The sequence below is a fragment of the Cupressus sempervirens genome, chromosome 4, assembly GCF_028749045.1.
Source record: "Cupressus sempervirens isolate cs-2001-9-10 chromosome 4, ASM2874904v1, whole genome shotgun sequence".
In the NCBI taxonomy this organism is placed as follows: Eukaryota; Viridiplantae; Streptophyta; class Pinopsida; order Cupressales; family Cupressaceae; genus Cupressus; species Cupressus sempervirens.
Window position 1 is genome coordinate 572,268,144 of NC_143121.1, and position 10,169 is coordinate 572,278,312.

Genomic DNA, 10,169 nt, shown 5'->3' on the forward strand with positions numbered 1-10,169 from the left:
TTCTTGCACCCAAGTAGTTAACTACACCCTTATGGGCCCCAAGTACACCAATGGCATAGCTGGTGCTATAAGAAAACACTTGGGAGTCTTTTAATAGGTTTATAGCCCTCTCCTACATATTTGGTATTGTCACTGCACAATTGGTTCATAGAAAGGTCAAATTTGAGTCTAAATCTACATTTAGGGTTTCATTTTGGTTTTAGAACTTAGAATAGAGGTTTTTGGTGTTAATGATGAATTTTTTTGTAGTATGTGGCATTCATTGGGAGAAGACTAATCTTTTGAAAACTACTAATGGGTTTGGTGCATTAGGGCATTTGGCAAAGACGTGTGTTTGTCAAAACTATGTGTGTGTATTTTTTAGCTTAGAAAAGACTTAGTTTTGGTGCTTTGAAATCAACTTTCTATTCTTATTAGCATCTTTGCATTTTTTAGATCCTAAAAAATTGCACAGACATATCCTCTCTCCTCACCTTCATGGATGTTTGGTGTATGAGAAATATGTGCAATTTCTTTTAGAGAGGCCTACCTTGGAACCAAAACCCCCCACTTGAGGGTCTTAGGGGTCAACCTTGAAGTGGTAACGAGCCAATGCCATGTCTATGCTCTAGCCACTATAAAAGAATTGATAAAATTTATACCTTATCAATGGTATTTCTAGGTGACAACTCTCCTCTAGTACCCTTGTGGTAAATCAAACCCTGATCCTTAGGGCTGGGAGGCCTTCTGAGGAAGTTTGTCATCCACTTGTTGAATAGAGTGCCTAAACTAAACAACATGTCTTAGTAGCTAAATTTTTTTCTATCCACAAGCTGAAGGGGTCACACATGCTGGTGAAGACATCCCACAATTCCATAGTCCTTAGCAGAGGCAACAATCCCTTGGGAAGTGATGATCTTGGGGAAGTAGATCTTGGTATCCCTAATAAGTGAGTATAATTTAAGAGGGAGCATGTGGTGCCAAGATTCTAGGTTATCTACTTTGGATAAGTGTTGTTGAACTTTGGTTTAAGTGGGAATTCAATGGATAATGTCTTAAAAGCCTAGGTTTTTATGTGTCTTTTAAGTTAACAACTATTCTTGTCTACCATGTCTTGTGTGTGCATAACATTAATCAAGATAGTTTCCAAATTTACAAACTCTCAGCAAGCACATTTGAGCCTTTTACATTTTCAAACATACACATTGTAAAAAAATTGAAAACCCTTTGTCAAAACCTTGAGAACATTGCAAACATGAGAACTTTTAGTATTAGGATTCGTTGGCATGATTTAGAGTTCATCTATGCATAGAACACTTGCATTTTCCATCTTTTGATCCTTTTTAGCCCTTATTTTTCATTCCTTAGTCCTCATATAAAATTATTTAAGCTTCATATTGTGTCCCTTAGTCCTCACCTTACATCTCCTATTCTTCATCTTGCAGCACTTAGTCTTCATCTTGTATCCCCTAAGTTGAATATTTTGCATATTCTAGCCCTAATTTTGCATACCCTAGTCCTTGTTTTCATGTCGTAGCCCTCATTTTTTAAGCTTTTCATGACCAAAAAACTTCTCATTTTTATCATAACAACATCCTTAGTCAACCCACTTTCCAGTATAGTAGTCTAAAAATCATTAACCCCTAGATCCCCAAGTTTCTATATTTTTTACCAACTGCACCCATCTGAGTCTCAATTGTGCCCATCTAGGCCCAAACTATACCATTGGCATAGTTGGCACTATCTAGGTACACTTGGTTGCTAGAAAAATGCATGTTGACCTCCATATTGCATTTTTAGATCCTATACTTGTCCTTAGATTCTTGCATAAGTCCTCATTTTGATCATGTCCTAAACCTCATTTTGAACCTAGAACCCTTCAAAATTAGTTGAAAATCACAACAAAGTATGAGTCTTAGAGTATCTCCTTATGTGGATGGATAAAGGATCTTGACCTTGGTCTTTTTGTTGTCTTTTTTTATCATTTTTCTTGGGTCAAATTCTATTTATGTCTTAATGTATTTGACCTAGTCTTTTTTATCAACTTAAAATTTCTGATTTTTTTAATCTCTTTTGGTCAAGATCCAAAGTATATCCTCATAAAGTTAAAATCCTAAATTGGTATTTTCCAAATATTTTTTCCTAAGTCCAAACCTTGCATATACTTGTCATAACCCTAGCACATCCTTAGTCTCCCTAAATGTTATTTTTCTTGAATCCTAGTTGCAAAGTCATTTCACCTTGCATAGTCCAAAGCATTTCCTCCAAGTGTCAAGATCCTCGTAAGTCCAACAAAGATTTCCAACAATCAACTTGCCCAAGTCCTTAATCATTTGTCAAGCCAAACACTTTTTATAATCCCACATCCATATCTTTCATGTCCTAGACATCATTATCAACCCTAACATACCCATTTTCATAGTTCAATCTTAGTTGCATACATCAACCCTTAGTCTCATTTCCACAATCCAAAGTCCAAGGTCCAAAGCAATTGGAACTTTGCATACCTTAGGATCATCTTCATATCCCTTACTCAAAAGTCTAGAATGTCACTTGCATTTGCACTTGTGCATCGTCCCCTTAGGCCATTTGAACCTTTGCATATCATAACCTTAGGTACTTTTGCACATCTACAACTTGCATAACATACCTAAAACCCAAAAATCCAAAAAACATCATATCTTGTATACATACCCTTCAAGTCTACCAATTTTCAATCTATTTTACCAAGTTTCCACCCATTTTACTAAGTTGTACACCCCAGGCATGGACATGGTACTATAGGTGCACACTTGGAAACCATAGAGTCTATTTTAGGTTCTAGAGTCCCAAATTGCATTTCCACAACTTGCATTGTATTGGAAAACCCTAAAAAACACATTATTCACACATACTTTGCATTTCTATCTCCAAAATAACTTATTTACCAATGTACCCTTCTAGGCTCCAAGTTGCACACCTTAGGTGCACACATAGTGTTTTCTAGGTACAATGAGTACTATAGGTGCGTAGTTGGTAGATAGAAAGTCCATTTCAAAATCCAGAACCCCTAATTGCATCTGCATACTTAGGTATCATGTCAATTCTCACAAGCACATAGTTAGCTAAAAGACAAGATGACCTATATCAACCATTTTTTTCTCAAGAACCAATACAACCAACAACTCATCCAAGAAAAAAGAAAACCAAGTAACCTCAATAGACTTTTGACACAAGTGAAACCAAATTTTTACAACCGTGCTAGTGGACTCACTAAACATGTATCCTCCAAGAAGTGACCCTCAAGACACAAGATAAGAAACCCTCAATGACATGTCCAACATGAAATACACTCTTAACACATCACCTACACATGGAGTGGTTCAATGGACTCCTAATTTTGTACCTATATTCATACCTATACCAATTGGATATGGAAGTGTACCTATAACACCTAGAGATGAACGTACCCATTTTTTTGAATTTGGCACACCTAACACAAGTACCTTTAATCCTTGAAACATACAACAAGGTACCTTTCACTTAAGTGAGGAATCTAACATAAGATATGGTATTCCTAATGAAGAAATGGCTAAAGCATGCCAAGATAAAACCTTTTGAAAGAACTTCAAACTCTTTGCAACCCAAGAAATATTGAAATTTAACACCAACTTGGAAGGACCTAAGCCAAAAAGTGAAGACAACCCTACATTAGAAAAAAATGCAACCTATGATCAACCTAGACTTAGATAAGGGGAATCAACCTTTAGAATTCTCAACTACAAATGTAACACCTAAGAGACCTTACAAATAGTCAACTATTGAGATCCTCTAAGGTACCTTTGAACATATCAACATCAACCCCCTATTTGACGAACCTCCATCACTTAATGTCAACAAGACTCTTTTAAGGTACCCTAAAAAGACATTGAGGATTGATCTTAAGTAAATGATGCAACAACAAGAAATACCTATGGATACTTGCACCATAGGGATGAAAAACATACCTCATTTGGAAGAAAATCAAATAAGTTGCACTTTGTTCTTGACTTTACCAACTACCACAACATCAACTAATATGAACCCCCCTATGAATGCATCATGTGAAACCTCAACTATTATCACAAGTGCACCTATTGAACCATAAAAAAAGAGTCTCATTGACATCTCACCAATTCCACCACAGAATGTGGCCCATTGTCAAGTAAACATGATGTACCAAGGTGAAACATATCAAACCCTCAAACATATCAAGTCAAGGATCCTAAATCAACACTCACATCCAAGGGACTTAGTCAACATCCAAAGAAACAACAACAACATCAAGTGGTACAAGGACCCGACATTCCTAACGCACAACATAATCAAAATCCACTTGACATGCATGTGATGTATCAACAACAATTCCAATAACAATAAGCAATCTTTACAAAACAACAATGTAAATTAAGACAATAGTTGGAATATCAACAACGATTAGAACAAGTTGCATACCAATAATAATTGCTGCAACAACAATGTGTGCCGAAAAAAGATCAACAAATGCCTCTACAAAAAAGTCTCAAGCATGGCCATATGTGTTGGAAATATAAGAGGAGTAACTGAGAGGGGAGGGGTGAATCAATTACCACAAAAAAAATATCCTATATCCCTTAGATGTCAATACAAATTGAAATTAAACTTTGTTGAAACTAAAAATACTATTGTAACTCGGTTAGCACTGAATCACTTGACAAACACTAAGAATTATTGCTACTCATAAATCACTAAAATAAATTCTTCTTAAGATGTTTAATGTTATTAACCACAATTACCTTAGTTGAAAAAAAAAATAACATGAACACATATGACACCAAAATTTAATGTGGAAACCCAATTTGGGAGAAATCACCAATTGCAACTAGTTACTATTTTTCACTCTTCTAAAGTAAGCCCTATTAGGAGCCAACCATGTTAAAGGTTACAAAAAACACTATTAGGTGTGACCCTATTAAAGGATTTAATCACCCTGTTAGGAGTGACCTTGTTAGAGGTCTTTAGACACTTCAATCTAGACATGCCACCTTGTTGGAGGATTTGGAAAATAATTGTTAAAATAACTCTTTTAAGAGAGTAACAATTATTAGAGAGTAACAATGATATGATCTAATTGATGATGCAACTATATTTATTATTTCAAATCTCTATTATGTCTTGAATACTTGATCCTTCTTGATCAAATAAAAATTTGCAGCTCGGTCAACTCAAGATACTTTGTTATCCTTCTAATTCACTTCCTTGGTTTATCATTTCAATCCCATTCTTTTCCAAAATTCAATCCCACAACTTGACCTTATATCTTTTTCCTTGTCAAGTTAGCTTGAATACACTTACACATATTCAATATTTATCCCTTAAGTCAGATAGACTTAATAAACAAATTCATCAAACCAAATATGTCAATTCAAGAAAATCCTTCATTAGCCAACCCAACTAGGTCAACTAACTTAGAAAATACTTTCTTTGTTAACCGTGTGAACTCGATTAACATTGCATCCTAAACTAAATTTCTTTGGCAATTGAGTGAGCTTGGTTAACACTAGTTCCATGCCAACTTCTTTTTGGTGCCTAAGTGAAGCTCAACACATACTATATGTGAACTTGGTTTACTCTAGAATGCTTGATAGGCACTAGAAATTGTCTTCATTGCTTGAGTGAGCTCAACCAAAACTGATTGGTAAAGACTTGACATTTTGTGTAACATCAAAGATAATATACAATTGAACAATTATTTTCAAAAATCTCCATCTTTGGCATTGATGGCAACATAACATGTCATAATACAATGAAATTTTTACAGAAAAATAAAAGTAAGGATAATATCTTTAGTTTCATTCTAATTCTCATCCATGAGAACTCCCTCTGTCATTGTGAACTCCCTCTAAGATCAATCTATAGTTGTTATGAATAAAATATCAAACTCTCCCTCTTCGATATCAACTCAAGTTCATTCTCCCTCTTTGCCATCTCTGACAGATATACAAATATCTTTGATATATGATAGTAAATTCTTCCTCTATCAGAAATAAAATTTAGCATCTCATGCAAAAGATAGCATTTAGTGAACTTCAATTTACTCGATGTACTAATTCATATGCAATCTACCCTTTACAATACTGCATCACCCTAACTGCTCTTCAACATGTTTGGTTGATGCATCACTAAAACTTTATTAGTGAGCTTCAAATAGGGGAACGACCCCTAACTTACCTCTTAGATACAAAAATGCATCCTTAGGCAGTGGCTTGGTGAACATGTATGCAATTTTTTCTTTTGTATTCACATATTCCAATCTTAATTCCTTATCTTCCACCAATTCTCATAAGAAATGATACTTAATTGCAGTATTCTTGGTTTTGGTATGCATCACAAGATTCTTGGAAATGTTAATTGCATCAGTGTTAATATAGAAAAAAACTATTAGATCCTTGATCTCTTCCTTCATACCTATCAACAGTTGTTTGAACCAACTAATATTTGAACAATTGACTACTGCAACAACATATTTTTTTCTGTTGTTGACTGAGAGATACAATTTTTCTTCTTGCTTTTCTAAGATACTAGCCTCTTTCTAAGAAAGAATGCTCCACCACTAGTGCTCTTCCTTTCATCAATGCTTCCTACCTAATCAACATTAGTGAATGCTTTCAAATCAAAGTTGCCTCCTTTCCTATACCACAAACCATAATCTTCAATACCCTTTAGATTCCTCATGATTCTTTTGATTGCCATCATATGATTTTCTTTTGGATTAGCAAAGAATCTTGCCACCATTCCAAATGCTAATGATATATTAGGTCTTGTATGCACGATATACTGAAGTTTTTCAATCATTGATTTGTATGTAGTCTGATCTACTTCTTTTGAATCATCTTTGGAAAGCTTATGTCTAGTAGACATAGCTGTTCCAACTGGTCCAAAATCCTTCATTCCAAACTTCTTTAGTATCTCCTTGATGTATTTTGATCGAGTAATATAGATACCATGTAGTGCCTCTTGTGTTTGTAGTTTGTACCTTATTATATTTTAATTTGAGGGATACTTGGTACTCTTATTATTTTTACTTTGAGATGACTTGAGGGTCAGATGTTATACTTTGATTTCAATACCATAGATACTTTATTGCTATGCTACTCAGTTCATCATATTTTCATGTTGATGCCATTTTGAGATGACAATAGGTCTATGATAATACCTGATTATCTGGTATTTGGATATATCTCTAATTTTTTTATGTGATGGATTTTATGTTATGGTTATCTACTTCATTCTTGTCTCTTTATGCTTTATGTGAACATGAGTGATGTAAATGGATTATTTAGGTATAATTGAATAAATGGTTAAATAAGTGATTTAATGCGTTCATTGTTTTGACTATGATATTATATGCAATTACACTTGATCGTATGTTTAGTATGCATGATTCATATCCCTAGCAGTGGCACATGGAGTTAGTGATTTAACTATTCATATTTTACCAATGTTGTCCCTATATGGTCAAGTGTATCCTTATTTAATTATTTAATTAAACCTTTCGGTGATTATTAAATCCAAACTCATTTGCATTATGTGATTAGACTAGTGAGCATGTCTATGCATTTAGAGGTTCACATTGTTGCAAAAATTATTAAGGAAATTTCTGCAATTTTGGGTTTTTGGGCTTTAATTTTATTGAATTTAATTTTTGGTAGCTTTTCCATAGATGAATTCCTACTTCTAGGAATAGCCTATTTTTGTTTGGGTGGTTTCAAAATTTAGCTATTTTAACTGACTATTTTTCCTAATTGATTATTCACTCGAAAAGTGAATAAGTATGGAAAGAGGAATTTAATTCCTCACTTTTCAATTTTGCAATTTAGAAATTGGAGAGCTTTTTCTAAAATCCTTTTATAAAGGATTGGTCTTCTATTCATTGTGAGAGCTATAGGTGTGGGATCTTGATGAGGATGGACTTGTTGGATCCAAGTCGGGGAGACCTTACTTTGCCATCATTTTTGACAATATCTGTGGGTTATTTATTTTACCTAGCTATTTTCCATTTTAGCCCTTTTGGTTGTCAGGTAGGGCTTTCCCATTTTCTTGTTTATGCTTTGTTTCAGCTTCTGTTTCTAGTACAAATTTGTTAGGAGGTTGAGAACTAGTATTCCCCTTCACTTTTGTTTGTTGGTTCTACTTGGTTGGTTGGGTATGAACATTTTAACAATTTTTGGGAAGAGGGTTTGGGGCTTCGCACCATTATACTAGCAATTTTTGCATACAGTTTTTGAACCCAAATTTTAATGTATTTTTGAGGCTCTTATGCCCAAAGAAAAAATGGGTTTTAATATTGAAGTTTTCTAATTTTTGGGGTTTTTACCTCATTTTGTGTACTACCCTATTTTCTCAAGTTTTCTTGGGATGATGTTGGTCATGGACCTAGACCATTTTTTTGGATGTCATTCGAACCATTATTTCACATTTATGTTGCATTGGGATGTGTGTCACATCTTTCCTCCAAAGTCTATTTCTGATTGAGTGTATTTATGTATTGTGTTCTCATCCAGTCCTTGTGCTATGATCTTCATGATGGTGGTGCACCACACAAGAGTACGTGCACATACATTTTTTGGGTCACTTGCAAGGGCCAATCTTTCATGGTACTTCTGGAAGTTATGATCATTGGGGTTGGGTCAAGATTATGCATGCCTACGGCTACTCATCATTGGATGAGCATGGGCAAGGTAGGGTAGCATATGGAAGGGGCTTCTTTTCTGCAACCCGGTGTCTATTTTCTAAGAGTTGGCCCACAAAATTTTTAATCAAGTGATAATTAAAGAAAATACTAGGTGATAATAAAACTTAAGATAATAAAATGTATGTGTGAGAGCCTTTCGTTGGGTATTTGAGCCGTACGATCTGAGCTTGGGCTTTTGGATGCCAAGCAACTCTCCATGATGTCAACCCCTACTTATTAACCCATCGAGTGTCTAACCAAGACCTATAGTTTATGCATTGACTCTGTTCTTGGTTTCAGTCATCATATTGTCTGGCATGAGTGTTAGCCATGGACGTTTACTTTATGTGTGTTTGTGGTTGGATCATTATCTCCATCAACACAGTGGGAGTGGACCTATGGGTTTCACATGGTTGGGAGGCATAGCTACCTTCACCACTATTGGGGACCATCGTATAGAGATGGTTCTTTATTCTAGTATGATCGTTGCTTGTATTTCACTTCATACTTTGGGTTCCAGAGTATGTTATATTGTGATTTATACTTTCATTGGAATGCTTGGATATCATGTTAGATGATGCTAGTTTAATTGTCCCATTCCTATATTATGATATTTAGAATATGTCAGATATTGAGTTTGATTTGTAGGATTATCTTATGCTTTACTTCTAGCATGTTAGATTTCCTTATTCTTATGTTGTAGCACATTTTAGTAGCGACATCCTCATAAGATACCTCTAACGATATGGTCAGTAGTTTGGGATGTTATGCATGGAGAATGGATAGGACTATCGAAGTCTTATGATGCTATTACAGTTAGGAGGAACCACATACTTAGTTTGGTTGTTCAATTATTGTGATGTTGTTTCAGTACATTGTGATGTTACTTTTAGTTCTTTCCCTTCACTGCAATGATAGATGGTTAGATGCAGTTCCCATCTTGTAGCTATTGTTTTGAGTGTCTTTGCCTTGACTGTGGATGTGGTACTCCCCAATGTGGAGGTTTTGTTTCCTATTTTATCCCTTATTATGGTCCTTAGAGTAATTATTTCATTCATTGGGTGACCATGCATCAACATTGGGCAATACATTAAAGTATCGCACGATGCAACAAGAAGAATTGTGTGATACTGAAAAGTATCACATGCCCATGTAAACTCTATCGTGTGACACTTTTTTGTATTGCATGCCTCTTAGAGAAAGGTTGTATGATACTTATAAAGTATTGCATGCCTTCTTGAGAAGTGTCACCCAAACCATGATTGTATTGCATGCCTTCATCAAAAAGGTTGTATGATATTGGAAAGTATCATATTGTGCTGATTTAAACTATCACTTGGGTTTTGGATGTTGGATGTTTGTTTAGTCTTCTATTATGATCTTTGTGATCCTTGGAGATCCATTGGTTTTTGGATGTCTGTTTAGTCTTCTGTTGTGATCTTTGTGATCCTTGTATGTC